General features: G+C 39.0%; 1 pseudogene; it reads right to left on the bottom strand.

Annotated features, from left to right (window-relative positions):
• LOC119514623 overlaps nucleotides 1–15,807 on the bottom strand; it is a 100,514-nt pseudogene that overhangs the window by 28,297 nt on the left and 56,410 nt on the right.

Below are 15,807 nucleotides of genomic sequence, written 5' to 3'. Positions count from 1 at the left end.
TTCCCTGTGATCTCTGTTTCTTAATTTTGTAAACAGCTTGTGTTAAGACAGAGATTTTCTTGAGCTTCAGCATGTATGTCTGCCCAGGGTGAATGCAGTGTGAAGTTTTCCCTCTCTCCTTGGGACTATCTTGTCCTGGCTTCTTTCTTGTTACTTGTTTGGGACTTTCTCTTTTTACAGGAGTTAAGCCATCCCCTCTGTTTGCCAGGAGACAGATCTCCCACTCCAGGTTGCTTAAACCCAGCAGGCCTTTGCCTCAGATTGTCTGCCTCTACAGTTTTTAACAGTCTTTTCTTTGTTTTCATGCTGCTCCTGCCTGGAAGACAAATTATGGGAGTAGTGTCACCTCAGAGAAGACTTTCCCAAGTCAGTCTTTCCTAGACAAAACAGGTTCAGGGGCCCAAAAGGGGATTGCATCCTGGCTCAAACATATCCTGGGATGGGGATCAGGAAGAATGCCAAGAAATTCTCTGAAGGTTTCCCAAAGCTTAGCTTTCTGGCTGTGCAGGAAATGCAGACTTTCAGCTAACTGTTTCCCACAGCCATGAGGAAGCTCTGCATCTTTAAATTCCCACCATCCTTGTTCCTGTTGGTGTGGGGTACAAAAATGGCTGCTGCCGCCTTTGTCCAGGGCAGATTGATACAATAGCTGATCTCATTGGTGGGACCAAGAGATCCTAATTTGCTAATCAAAATTCATGATCATTGATCATCTGTGGTGTCCCCTGTTGTTAAAGAGGGTTTATGTCCCATTCTGTTACCAGCAGCTATCCAGGGGCTGTGCCCCACAGCATGAGTAGCGGATAGACTGCCACACGAAGAGAGCCATTTACATGTTTGCCATAACATATCAAATCCTTCCTCTTGCCCCTCCATGGATGCTGTAAAGTGTTATTCTGGCCTCTGCAATTTCAAAATAGTTGTTTCAAACAGTTCCTGCCTGTTTAATTGTTCTTTGAGTGGAAAGACTCAGTCCTGGCACTCCCTACCATACTATATTCACTGGAAGTATTCTGAAAAAATATATTCAATGCACTAGTTATTTTTACTTTTTTCATGTTTTTAAAAAGTAAAATGTCCTTTTATCTATATTTGTTTTCCCAAATATTTACTTTTATCAAACAATTCTCCATGTCACTTGTTTCTTGTTCTTAATGTGGTAAATATGTTTACCACATACCACATAGTGTATCTGCCTCATATAACATAGGACCTTCCCTTCTATGGGGTTGAAAACTCACTCCCCATGCCTAGTCCTGAGTCTAGGATATCTGGGTGACAGCCATTTAATTCTGAAAATGTGCTGTTGTCCAGTTTTGCCTGACCCAAGTTCTGTTTGCAGGGAGCATTGCATTTATGACTTGTAAATTGTTGGCCATGGCGAGGACTCACTTTTGTGGACGGTACTACTTTAGCCTCCATTTTCATCTGGTATGGTTGCAAGGACATGTGAACTGTACTAGTTTTTGACCAACCCAAGCACTTTTTTTTACTGTACTGGAGGTTTCTCTGGAAATATTCCTTAAAACATGGTTATGTGGTAATTTGTATTTATTGATTCCAAGAGCTAGTAAAGTAAAGAAAGCTGAAGTAGATAATTTTGGACTTTAAAACTAGACCCTCCTTAAAGTGTTTTGTTTAGTGACAACTTTGAGAGTAATATTTGTCCACTAGCCCTCAGTTAAACCACCTTCATTTGTCATTCACTTCAGAAACAATAAGCTATATTCAGCTGGGCCAGATGATTGACTCTAATTCCATGCTGCATTCCAGAAATATAAGTATTATCTTTGTCCATGCATGAAGGAAATTGTTTACAAAAGGATCAGGAAATCTGATCTCACCCTGTTACCTGTTTCTCCTGGGCCCTAATGTTTTATTCCCACTGTGCATTCCAATTCCCTGTCCCTTCATTTGATAAAGATAATTTGGAGTCAGATATTTGAGTTTTCCAACTACACAAGGGGCATAATTATTAGGTTCAACCTCTCAACAAAATTTTCTTCTCATTCTTACATTAGTAACTTAGATGAAATCTTGGCTTTTCCTCTTGTATGATCTTGTTAAAGAAGGCAGTAGGTAGCAAATACACCAATTGTAGCCAACTCCAAATCCTTATATGCAGATGTTTCAGTCTGTTTCCATTGCACAACCTGGGGGATGTATTAGCTCTAATAAAATTTGGACTACACCTTAAATAAGAAAACATGAAACAAGCAGACTGAGCAGGAACTCTCAGTGGCAGAGCCCTCTCCCAAAAAGGGTATACAAATACTCAACCCTGAAACAGCACGGATCTTCCCTCCCTGAAGCAAAATGTGGCATGTGGAGCTGCCATCCACCATCCCTGACATGAGCAGTTGACCTCTCCTAGAACCAGCCATGATGGAATATCTTCTCTTGATTTTTTTTTACCCTTTGTACTGTCTGAGTAATAAAATGAACTTCTGTTGAAAATTTATTTGCCTGAATTTATGTTTCCATGACACACCATATAGTAACTCACTCCACACCAATATCCTGACTTTTTTCTTTCCTCCCAAGTCTCTTTAAGCCATAGTCTCAGTAGACAAATCAGCAGTGGCAATTAGGCAAGTTTTTACCCAGGCTTTTGACTATTTGGGACAGGGTTTCAAACTTGAAGATGGATAAACCCTTATATTTTGTTTCTCTGTATTATTATTTTTTTTACAATTTAGGGTCTGTTAAGTGTGCAGATTACTTTCATATTTTTCAGGACTGTATTCAATTGTAATGGCAGAGGGCAAATTCAAAGTCACTTAAATAGAAAGGGAAATGCATTGGCTTCTTGTTTCAGTAATTGAAGGTATGAGCCATTCATATTATATTTAAATGTAATACACTAAACTGTAGAAAATAGAGAAGTTATTTCTGAATTATCCAATAGGATCAAAGAATAGAGATCATTAAACAAGCTGGACATGAATTGAAATAGTATATCGTAATGACCAACACTCTACATTTTTTAATCCTACCCAAAAACTTTTCCCATAAGAATGGGTCTTTACTGGAATAAACATATCTATGTATATGAATAAAGGATGGTTATGGTTAAAAGGTAATGAGGCAAACAGTTTGGGGAGAGAGGACAATTATCTGGGTATAAGGGGAGAAGGTGTTTATAGATGGAAGCCAAATATTTGGACAAAATCAGTAGAAAAAATCAAAGATAGATGCTATTGTCATGTTGAATATCAAGTGTTAGGAATCATTGTGGTCTGTAAAGAATTTCTGAATAAATATATTCATGGGAATTGATTTGTGGCTTCCAATATACTCCCAATAATGTACTAGCCTCAGGCTAATCTCAGCAAAGACCTTAGAACTATCAATTTTGTACAATATAAAAGATTATAGGTTTTTCAGGAATTTCATTTAACCCAACACTTCAATTTACAGTAGTTAAATGGAAAAAAGACAAAAAAAATTGCTTGGGGTTATGTGGGTGTTTACTAGCAGAGTTGGATTTAAAGTGTGATTCCCTTGACTCAATACACAGCACTTTATTTTTGTTTACTAAATAATTGTAATGTATTTTCTTAGATTAAAAATGAAAGCAAACCATAAAGAGAATGCTTTATTGGCCAAGGTAAAGAAGAACTCTATATAGTGGTGGCTATAAATAAAAGCATTCATAGGTCATTATAAATTTAACAATATTATCTGAAAATTCACTCCTTAAGATACCTTGGGATAAAAAAATAAAAACTAACATACTCCTCATTAGTAGGAAAGTATCTTTGCATAAGAGCAGTATCATTTAAGAAATAGAAAACCAGTAAAAAGAAAAGATTTCCCAATAAAAATTTGGTAACTATTGTAAAAAAAAAAAAAAAAGGAATCTGGTGAACAAAACTAAGGTAATCTAAGAAGACTAAAAGGTATAATAGTAGGAAGTAAGTGATTACATTCACAGTAGATTACATCCAAATGTACTTAAAGCCCATGCAAAGTAAAAGAATATGCAGGGTGAGGTCACCAACATGGTTATGTGAACAGCTACTGAAAACTTCTCTGCCAAGATTCAATAAAAATCATGACAGGAGAGGCCAATGACTATTACTAAATATACAAATATAAAAATGTTTTTGCATGTGGGAAAGCAAATGAATTTCAACCGTGTAGAGAGTTGAAAAAGGGATTGTATTCAGGAAAAAACATAATCAAAGCAAACTGGAGTCTATGGTCAACAGTAACATTGTAATATACCTCCATTAAATGTAACAAAGGCAATATGCCAATGCTAAATGTATATGAGAGGGGATATAGGGGAGGAATATGGGATTCTTGGTAGTGGTGTTATTTGCTGTCCTTACTATTATATTGTATTGTATGACATGTTATTTTTCTTTTTATCATTTTTTATTATTGCTAAAAAAAACAATTTTTCTTGTAGTAATCAATATGTTCAAGTGCTGATTGTGGTGATAAATGTACAACTTTATGATGATACCATGAACAACTGATTGTACACTGTGGATAAATGTATGGTATGTGAATATAACTCTATAAAATTGTAGGAAAATATATATATAGGAGTAAAAGTGTTGGAGAAAACACAGTGAGAGAGATGTACCTATCTACTGTTGATGAGCAGGTAGAATGGTGTAGCCTCTCTGAAGGTCAGTGTGGTTGTTCCACAAAAAGTTAAGTATGTGGGGACCATAAGGTCCTGCACCCTCATTATGGGGTATGTCATTTGAAGATCTGAGAGCAGAGACATGAATGGACATTTGCAAACTGGCGTTCATGGAGGCAGTAATCATGATTTGCAAAGGGTGGAGATGACCTAAGGGTACATTGACTGAAGAATGGAATGGTGTACTGTGGTGTATGCATACAGTGGAACATTGAGCAACTACAAGAAGGAGTGAAGCTGTGAGACACACAATGAGGTGAATGGATCCTGTACACAGTATTTGAGTGAAGTACACCAGAAATAAAGGCAAACACTTTAATTCCTCACCAATATGGACTAACTACAAAGTGTAAACTCAGAATTGAATCTTAGAACATAGCCTAAAGTGGACATAATTATTGTAATAGTCCCTAGATTGTAAGCTCTTACAGCAGTTAACTCTATCCCTGAATTGTAATGCCTATCTCTAAACTTTGAGATACTGATCCCTTAGTGTACAACCTGATTGGTCTCTGGAATAATGCATATCTCTGAGACACCTGAAACTCAGAGCTAGAGCTTGGCAGATATGAATGTCAGTATTAGTGCATACAGCCACTGTTAAAAAAAAAACAAGCTGAAAAAGAGCCCAGACTTCAATTAGTGATATGAATGAAGCAGGTCTGGTTAAGACCAGGGCAAACCAGGCCAAAGGGTAAAGATCAAAACTGACTGCGTTTTAAAACTTCAACTTCCATGAGACCAAGGGAAGAGATGTCTATTTGTTACAGGATCTAAATTTTCTAAATGGTACAACTCTACAGTTGGTTTGTTCGAACACCACAATTGCATGGAACTTTAAATAGGAAGTGAGACATGGTAGGTTAGTATAGGCTGGAGTGAAAGAGTGACAAATCCCAGAGTAATTTGGGCAGATAATAAAAAATATATTTACAGCCTCCCCCTCCCCAGCCCCGAGGATCTTGGGGGAAGGTGCAGAAGTGTTGGACTTCCTCACCTGGGTTGGTGTTGTTGTCACAAAAATTGGGACTGGTGGTTTGATGTGCTGAGCTCTCGATCATGGGACTTGCCCTTATGAAGCTTGTTACTGAAAAGAGTGACTAAACTTGCATATAATTGTGTCTAAGAGTCTCCCCCTGAGTACCTCTCTGTTGCTCAGATGTGGCCTTCTCTCTCTCTAACTGAGCCACCTTGACAGGTGAACTCGCTGCCCTCCCCCCTACATGGGACCTGACTCCCAGGGGAGTAAATCTCCCTGTCAATGCAGAATATGACTCCCAGGGATGAATCTGGACCCAGCATCATGGGACTGAGAGTATCTTCTTGACCAAAACAGGGATGCAAAATGAGACGAAATAGTTTCAGTGGCTGAGAGATTTCAAATGGAGTCGAGAGGTCACTCTGGTGGACATTCTTATGCACTATATAGATAACACCTGTTAGATTTTAATGTATTGGAATAGCTAGAAGTAAATACCTGAAACTACCAAACTCCAACCCAGTAGTCTGGACTCCTGAAGATGATTATATAATAATGTAGATTACAAGGGGTGACAGTGTGATTGTGAAGACCTTATGGATCACACACCTTTTATATAGTGTATGGGTGGATGAGTAGAAAAATGGGGAAAAAAATAAAGGAAAAATGGGGTGGGATGGGGGATGGTTTGTGTGTTCTTTTTTCACTTTTATTTTTTATTCTTGTTCTGGTTCTTTCTGATGTAAGGAAAATGTTCAGAGATAGATTGTGGTGATGAACGCATAACTATGTGATTGTACTGTGGACAGTTGATTGTATACCATGGATGATTGTACGGTGTGTGAATGTATTTCAATAAAACTGAATTTAGAAAAAAAATCATGACAATTCCGAATGGTTCATGATTTAGACTGGGGAAGAAACCTGCAAATGCTGAATTGAAGAAAGAGAAGAAATATCAGCTAGGAATCTTCCATCTAGGGCCAGCTAATCCTCTCTCCTCCCCCTCACTTGTTCTCAGCAGAGGAAAGTCACAGAAAGAGCAGATGGTACTGTCCAACAAGGACACAGAATATAAAATCTCTCACAGCAGTGCAGCCTAGATACACCATTTGAAGACTTTGGGGACAGGGTAGAATATTTCAAGGCCCGAGTCAGTGAGGAACAAAGGGTCTGAGAAAACAGAAGATGTGTTTCCAGCCATGGCTTGAATTCCCTCCACCCCATCCTTGAAGGAAGCCAAAGAGGGTAGCCATTTCCTTGCCTGAGGCATGGTAGGAGGACTGGGTCAGCTTGGAGAGTCCTCTGTCACAGGTGGATTGGCAGACACCATCCTACATTGAGCCAGATTTTGGCCAGCAAAGTGAGGGCATAGGCATCCTGCAGTTTCAACCTGACCTGTGCAGATGCAGCCCAAGCATGGAGGCAAAGCACCTTCTGCAGACAAGTAAGTTCCTGAACAGTGCCAGCTTCTGGAGAGACTGGAAGGTGGAAAGGAATTGAAAGACTTACAAAGATGCACCAGTCTATTTCTTAGGATGACAGAAACTTGTCTAAACCCCCAGCATGGAAACCCAGCCCTGTTTTTGCTTAAAAATAAAGACAACCCTTCTGTTAAACAGGGCTCTAAAACAAACCCAGGTCTTGCTGGCCAGTGAAAAAGAGAGCATTACTGGAAGCCAGCAGAATTTTTTACCACACACAGTGACATTTCTGGAGTGTCCAGTGCTTATATCCCATCATGGTGGCAGATCACAGTAGGTGCCAGATTTTGGGGGTAAGACTGAGAACCAGAGATAGCCTGACAATTGGCAAGTGACAGAAACAAAGAACAGATAGTGAAAACAAAAAGAAAACCCTAGGCAAAAGAGTGAAAATAATCTCCAGACTAAACTAGTCAAGAAAATCTGATGGTCATGGGTTTCCCAGAAGGAGAAGAGAAGGGAAAGGGGGCAGAAAGAATAACAGAAGAAATAATCATTGAAAATTTCCCAACTCCTAGGAACAACATAAAATTACAGGTCTAGGAAGTGCAGTGTACCCCAAGGAGGATTGATCCAAATAGAATTACTCCAAGACATTAATCAGATTGTCAATATTCAAAGACAAAGAGAGAATTCTGAAAGCAGCAAAAGAAAAGCAATCCATCACATACAAAGAAAGCTCAACATGAGTAAGTGTGAATCTCTCAGCAGAAAACATGGAGACAAGAAGGCAGTAATAGGATATATTCAAGGTACTGAAAGAGAAGAACTGCCAATTAAAAATTAAATGTCTGGCAAAATTGTCCTTCAAAAATAAGGGAGAGTTTAAAATGTATACAGATAGACATTGAGAGATTTCATGAAAAGGAGACCTATCTACAAGAAATAATAAAGGGAGCACTGCAGACAGATAAGAACAGACAGGAGAGAGATGTTTGGAGAAGAGTATGGAAATAAAGATTAGCAGTACAGCTAAGTAAAATGGTAAAATGAAGGAAAATAATATGCTTTTATGCTACTTTTTTGTGAAGTGGGACCCCACAAGTGTGATCAAACCTAACAAGGTTTTACCAGTCTAGGCAGGCCTAGGTCTCCAGATGAGGGTGTTATCCTTATCAAGTTTCCCTGAGAATGAGACCCAACAGGTTTTCAGATCCTCCTGTGAAGCCTCTAGACTCTGCTTTTCCTATCCTGTCCAGCATGTAGCACTTGTCTGCCTGCAGCTCTTCTAATTCTCAACAGCACCTCTCCATTCCCTGCGCAGGACTTACTCAAGCTGTTTCTGCTTTCCAGTCCCTGGGGTCTGAGCTCTCTGAAAAAGTATTGCCAATTATGCTGGGCTCCACTACCCAATTCTTGGGGAAGGTATGCCCTTTTGTAAATTATCTCTCCCACTACACTCATTGCTTTTTCTCTAGGACCAGCTGCCAATTGAAAATATCTGAGGCTTTCACTTGTGAGTGACAGAATAGAGTTTTTAAAAAGCAAACTTAGAAAGAAAAAAATGAAAAAGCAAGAAAAAAAGAAATCCCATTTCAGAGGTTTTTCTCATCCCACAAGTTTCACCAATCAAGAGCTGGAGGTGGTGTCTGGCCCCGTGCACCCTCTTTCTTGGAGCACAGCCCCTTTCCAGCACTCTAAGCTATGGTGACATCAAAAGCCTCAGTTTTTATTCTTTTTATTTCATGTAACTTTTTTCTGCCTGCTCTGCCTCTTTCTGCCAAGATTAAAGCCCTGTTTTAGTTTTGCCAAACTATATTCCTTTGCTCTCAACAGAGACTCTTTAATGCTCTGCCCTTTAGGGAGTTATCTGCTTCACCTGACTAGTTACTCAGACAAATTTAATCCTGCTTTTGCCCAGGGCAGTACTGAAACCTGGGAGTTCTGGTAGTGCTAACGGACTATTGAAATGTAAAAACAAAATAAATAAATGGAGAGAAAAAAGAAAAGGAAAAAAATCCCTTTTCAGAGCTGGATATCAGCTCCCTGGGTTTGCCCATGAAGAGACAGAAATTGTACTCATTTATATGTGCCCCTTTTTCATAGGTTCCAGCCTTTTCCAGTATTCTGAACTTCTCCACCTCCAAAACTCTCTGTTTCATGTTGTTGTTAGCCCCACTGCCTCCCTCCTGGGGAAAAACCTCCCAGTTCCTTTTACTTTCTCTTGATTTTTCTGTGCTTGGAGCTTTAATTCAGCAGTCTTCATTTGTTAATTAATTCTGCAATTGGAGCCTGGTGGAGTCCTGCTCCTTGATCTCAGAAGAGACTGTTCCTTTTTCCCTTGGGGAACCAGCTCTAAGACAGTCTGCCCTGCCTATGGTGGAGGGGAACCAGCCCTCTGGCTAGGGAAACATAACAGTTCTTCACTGCAATCTCTTCTGCCCTTGTACCGATTCAAGACCGGTATAGAAAGTATTTCCAATCACAGAATTCCCCTAAAGAATTGTTCCAGACAATTTCTGGCTATTCACCACCTGCTGTAGAGTAGTTACTAAATTCCACACCTCACCACTCCACCATCTTGCCCCTAGTCCTGGAATTCATTTATAAGTACTATGTATCATAATATGTTGGTTGCAGCAGTAAAAAAAAACTGAAGCCATACTTATACCCTATATGCATGATTTAGAAATGAAAAATAAAAGCTAGAAATCAATAATCTAAACATCCACCACAAGAATTTTCCAAAATTGATAGAAAACTAAACTCAAATGAGATAAATATAAGAAAAGAGAAAAATCAATTTAGAGAAATATGAAAAAGTACAAATAGAAAGGATAAACAGAAGCAGAGATAGATTCTCTGAAAAGAGTAATAAACTTGATAAATATATGTCAAAACTAATAAAAAAACTGAGACGCATAAACATCAACATTAGAAGTGAAAAGACTTATAATTAAACATTTTTCAAAAGGTCAAATGATTATAACACAAAACTGATATCAATAAATTGGGAAATCTATGTGAAATGAACACATTTTTAGTAAAAAGTATTATAAGATCTGATATAAGGAGAATTAGGAAACAGGACTTAAGATTCAATTCACAATTTAAATACAGAGATGTTCCAGTTTGCTAATGATCCCATTATACAAATACCAGAAATGGATTCACTTTTATAAATGGGGTTTATTTCGTTACAAAATTACAGTCTTAAGGCCATAAAGTGTCTAAGGTAAGGAAACAAAAATAGAGTACCTTCACTGAAGGATGGCTGATGGCATCTGGAAAACCTCTCTTAGCTGGGAAGGTACCTGGCTGACATCTGCTTCAGAGTTCTGGTTTCAAAATGGATTTCTCCCAGGACATTTCCCTCTAGGCATCTGGGGATGTTCTCTTTGTTTCTCACAGGAAAACCTTGAAGTAGGAAATGTCTCATTTCAATAGCCATCTCCAAAATGTCTCTCTTGGCTGCTTTAAGGTCCTTCTGTTTGTGAGGTCTTTTATAGGACTCCAGTGATTTAATCAAGAACCCCTTGAATGTGTGGGTCATAGCTCCATGGAAACAACTTAATCCAAATAGACCAACCTAATCAACACTAATACATCTGCCCCCACAAGATTGCACTAAAGAACATGGTGTTTTGGTTGACATAATACATCCAAACCAGCACAGAATATAAACATTCCCATAAAGAAAACATGAGGCCCATATAGCTTTACTTTAAATTCAACAAAACATATTTAAAAGGATAAAATGATAGAACTGGCTCAAAAATCAAGATTTATTGTGAAGATACTGTTAGACATTATGGAGAAGAGCAAAGACCTGAATTGAGAAGGCAGAAAAAGTTCCAGAAGCATATGTATTTCTTTACTGGAGTTGGAACATATTTGGCCCTGAAGAAATATCAGGCTTTGGGGGAAGGGGTTATATGCAATATATCCTGCTATGTCATTTGCAAATCTGTATGGAAAAACTAAAACCTGGTGTCTACTTCATATTCTATACAAAATTGATTTCAGTAGACTTAATGGCATAAATTGGAAAAAACCAAACAGTATGGAAAGATTTTTTAAACATGACGTGAACAAAATTCACCATCAGTAATGGAAGAGATAGATGAGTTGAACTAAATGTACACTCAATAGTGATGTTCACTGGAAAGACATATTTAAAGAGGAAATGGCAATCAAGAAAGTGAGAGTTGGTGTTTACCACACAGCCAATCAATGTCATATGACTAGAAAATATAAATTGCCCACAACAAAATAAGGAGAAAGAAAAACTAATAAAAAAATGATAAAAAAAAAACATATTTGGTGCTGCATCACAAAACATAACTCCAAATGGTCAATAAATACACAGAAAATAACCTCATCAGATATCAGGCAAAGTCACACTAAATGCTAACTAGGATATCACATGCAGATTCATATACAATGATTTAATAAATGACACATTTTAAATGTCATTACTGAATTATGAAATACTTTCAAAGTGCTTTGGTACTACTTTTGTCCTTTGATAGAAAAGTTGTTTACTTCAATACAAACAAAAAGCAGAGCCAGAGATGGAGTAATTTCTTAAAAAGTGAAAACAAATTCTTGAGACAATTAAAACAGATGTGTGGAGGCGGGGCAAGATGGCAGACTGGTGAGCTGTATGTTTTAGTTACTCCTCCAGGAAAGTAGGTAAAAAGCCAGGAACTGCGTGGACTGGACACCACAGAGCAATCTGTCTTTGGGCATACTTCATACAACACTCATGAAAACGTGGAACTGCTGAGATCAGCGAAATCTGTAAGTTTTTGCGGCCAGGGGACCCGCGCCCCTCCCTGCCAGGCTCAGTCCCGGGGGAGGAGGGGCTGTCAGCTCCGGGAAGGAGAAGGGAGAATTGCAGTGGCTGCTCTTATCGGAAACTCATTCTACTGATTCAAACTCCAACCATAGATAGACTGAGACCAGACACCAGAGACTCTGAGAGCAGCCAGCCCAGCAGAGAGGAGACAGACATAGAAAAAAAACAACACGAAAAACTCCAAAATAAAAGCAGAGGATTTTTCGAGTTCTGGTGAACACAGAAAGGGGAAGGGCGGAGATCAGGCCTTGAGGCGCATATGCAAATCCCGAAGCAAGGCTGATCTCTCTGCCCTGTGAACCTTTCCTTAATGGCCCTGGTTGCTTTGTCTATTAGCATTTCAATAACCCATTAGATCTCTGAGGAGGGCCGTTTTTTTTTTTTTTTTTTTTTTTTTTTAAATCCTTTTTGCTTTTTCTAAAACAATTACTCTAAGAAGCTCAATACAGAAAGCTTCAAAGAATTGAAATTTGGGCACGTCAAGTCAAGAGCAGAACTAAGAGAGCTCTGAGACAAAAGGCAATAATCCAGTGGCTGAGAAAATTCACTAAACAACACAACTTCCCAAGAAAAGGGGGGTGTCCGCTCACAGCCACCATCCTGGTGGACAGGAAACACTCCTGCCCATCGCCAGCCCCATAGCCCAGAGCTGCCCCAGACAACCCAGTATGACGGAAGTGCTTCAAATAACAGGCACACACCACAAAACTGGGCGTGGACATCAGCCTTCCCTGCAACCTCAGCTGAATGTCCCAGAGCTGGGAAGGGGGAGCAGTGTGAATTAACAGAGCCCCATTCAGCCATCATTTGAGCAGACTGGGAGCCTCCCAACACAGCCCAGCAGCCCAGAACTGCCCTGGGGGGACGGCACTCACCTGTGACATAGCACAGTCATCCCTCAACAGAGGACCCGGGGTGCACAGCCTGGAAGAGGGGCCCACTTGCAAGTCTCAGGAGCCATACGCCAATACCAAAGACTTGTGGGTCAGTGGCAGAGACAAACTGTGGCAGGACTGAACTGAAGGATTAGACTATTGCAGCAGCTTTAAAACTCTAGGATCATCAGGGAGATTTCATTGTTAGGGCCACCCCCCCTCCCCGACTGCCCAGAAACACGCCCCACATGCAGGGCAGGCAACACCAACTACACACGCAAGCTTGGTACACCAATTGGGCCCCACAAGACTCACTCACCCACTCACCAAAAAGGCTAAGCAGGGGAGATCTGACTTGTGGAGAACAGGTGGCTCGTGGATGCCACCTGCTGGTTAGTTAGAGAAAGTGTACTCCACGAAGCTGTAGATCTGATAAATTAGAGATAAGGACTTCAACTGGTCTACAAACCCTAAAAGAACCCTATCAAGTTCAGCAAATGCCACGAAGCCAAAAACAACAGAAAATTATAAAGCATATGAAAAAACCAGACGATATGGATAACCCAAGCCCAAGCACCCAAATCAAAAGACCAGAAGAGACACACCACCTAGAGCAGCTACTCAAAGAACTAAAGATGAATAATGAGACCCTAGTACGGGATATGAAGGAAATCAAGAAGACCCTAGAAGAGCATAAAGAAGACATTGCAAGACTAAATAAAAAAATGGATGATCTTATGGAAATTAAAGAAACTGTTGACCAAATTAAAAAGATTCTGGACACTCATAGTACAAGACTAGAGGAAGTTGAACAACGAATCAGTGACCTGGAAGATGACAGAATGGAAAATGAAAGCATAAAAGAAAGAATGGGGAAAAAAATTGAAAAACTCGAAATGGACCTCAGGGATATGATAGATAATATGAAACGTCCGAATATAAGACTCATTGGTGTCCCAGAAGGGGAAGAAAAGGGTAAAGGTCTAGGAAGAGTATTCAAGGAAATTGTTGGGGAAAACTTCCCAAATCTTCTAAACAACATAAATACACAAATCATAAATGCTCAGCGAACTCCAAATAGAATAAATCCAAAAAAACCCACTCCGAGACATATACTGATCACACTGTCAAACATAGAAGAGAAGGAGCAAGTTCTGAAAGCAGCAAGAGAAAAGCAATTCACCACATACAAAGGAAACAGCATAAGACTAAGTAGTGACTACTCAGCAGCCACCATGGAGGCGAGAAGGCAGTGGCACGATATATTTAAAATTCTGAGTGAGAGGAATTTCCAGCCAAGAATACTTTATCCAGCAAAGCTCTCCTTCAAATTTGAGGGAGAGCTTAAATTTTTCACAGACAAAGAAATGCTGAGAGAATTTGCTAACAAGAGACCTGCCCTACTGGAGATACTAAAGGGAGCCCTACAGACAGAGAAACAAAGACAGGACAGAGAGACTTGGAGAAAGGTTCAGTACTAAAGAGATTCGGTATGGGTACAATAAAGGATATTAATAGAGAGAGGGAAAAATATGGCAAACATTATCCAAAGGATAAGATGGCCGATTCAAGAAATGCCTTCACGGTTTTAACGTTGAATGTAAATGGATTAAACTCCCCAATTAAAAGATATAGATTCGCAGAATGGATCAAAAAAAATGAACCATCAATATGTTGCATACAAGAGACTCATCTTAGACACAGGGACACAAAGAAACTGAAAGTGAAAGGATGGAAAAAAATATTTCATGCAAGCTACAGCCAAAAGAAAGCAGGTGTAGCAATATTAATCTCAGATAAAATAGACTTCAAATGCAGGGATGTTTTGAGAGACAAAGAAGGCCACTACATACTAATAAAAGGGGCAATTCAGCAAGAAGAAATAACAATCGTAAATGTCTATGCACCCAATCAAGGTGCCACAAAATACATGAGAGAAACATTGGCAAAACTAAAGGAAGCAATTGATGTTTCCACAATAATTGTGGGAGACTTCAACACATCACTCTCTCCTATAGATAGATCAACCAGACAGAAGACCAATAAGGAAATTGAAAACCTAAACAATCTGATAAATGAATTAGATTTAACAGACATCTACAGGACATTACATCCCAAATCACCAGGATACACATACTTTTCTAGTGCTCACGGAACTTTCTCCAGAATAGATCATATGCTGGGACATAAAACAAGCCTCAATAAATTTAAAAAGATTGAAATTATTCAAAGCACATTCTCTGACCACAATGGAATACAATTAGAAGTCAATAACCATCAGAGACTTAGAAAATTCACAAATACCTGGAGGTTAAACAACACACTCCTAAACAATCAGTGGGTTAAAGAAGAAATAGCAAGAGAAATTGCTAAATATATAGAGACGAAGGAAAATGAGAACACAACATACCAAAACCTATGGGATGCAGCAAAAGCAGTGCTAAGGGGGAAATTTATAGCACTAAACGCATATATTAAAAAGGAAGAAAGAGCCAAAATCAAAGAACTAATGGATCAACTGAAGAAGCTAGAAAATGAACAGCAAACCAATCCTAAACCAAGTACAAGAAAAGAAATAACAAGGATTAAAGCAGAAATAAATGACATAGAGAACAAAAAAACAATAGAAAGGATAAATATCACCAAAAGTTGGTTCTTTGAGAAGATCAACAAGATTGACAAGCCCCTAGCTAGACTGACAAAATCAAAAAGAGAGAAGACCCATATAAACAAAATAATGAATGAAAAAGGTAACATAACTGCAGATCCTGAAGAAATTAAAAAAATTATAAGAGGATATTATGAACAACTGTATGGCAACAAACTGGATAATGTAGAAGAAATGGACAATTTCCTGGAAACATATGAACAACCTAGACTGACCAGAGAAGAAATAGAAGACCTCAACCAACCCATCACAAGCAAAGAGATCCAATCAGTCATCAAAAATCTTCCCACAAATAAATGCCCAGGGCCAGATGGCTTCACAGGGGAATTCTACCAAACTT

This window comes from Choloepus didactylus, chromosome 18, assembly GCF_015220235.1.
Source record: "Choloepus didactylus isolate mChoDid1 chromosome 18, mChoDid1.pri, whole genome shotgun sequence".
Taxonomy (NCBI): domain Eukaryota; kingdom Metazoa; phylum Chordata; class Mammalia; order Pilosa; family Megalonychidae; genus Choloepus; species Choloepus didactylus.
This window is presented reverse-complemented; position numbering and strand designations above follow the sequence as displayed.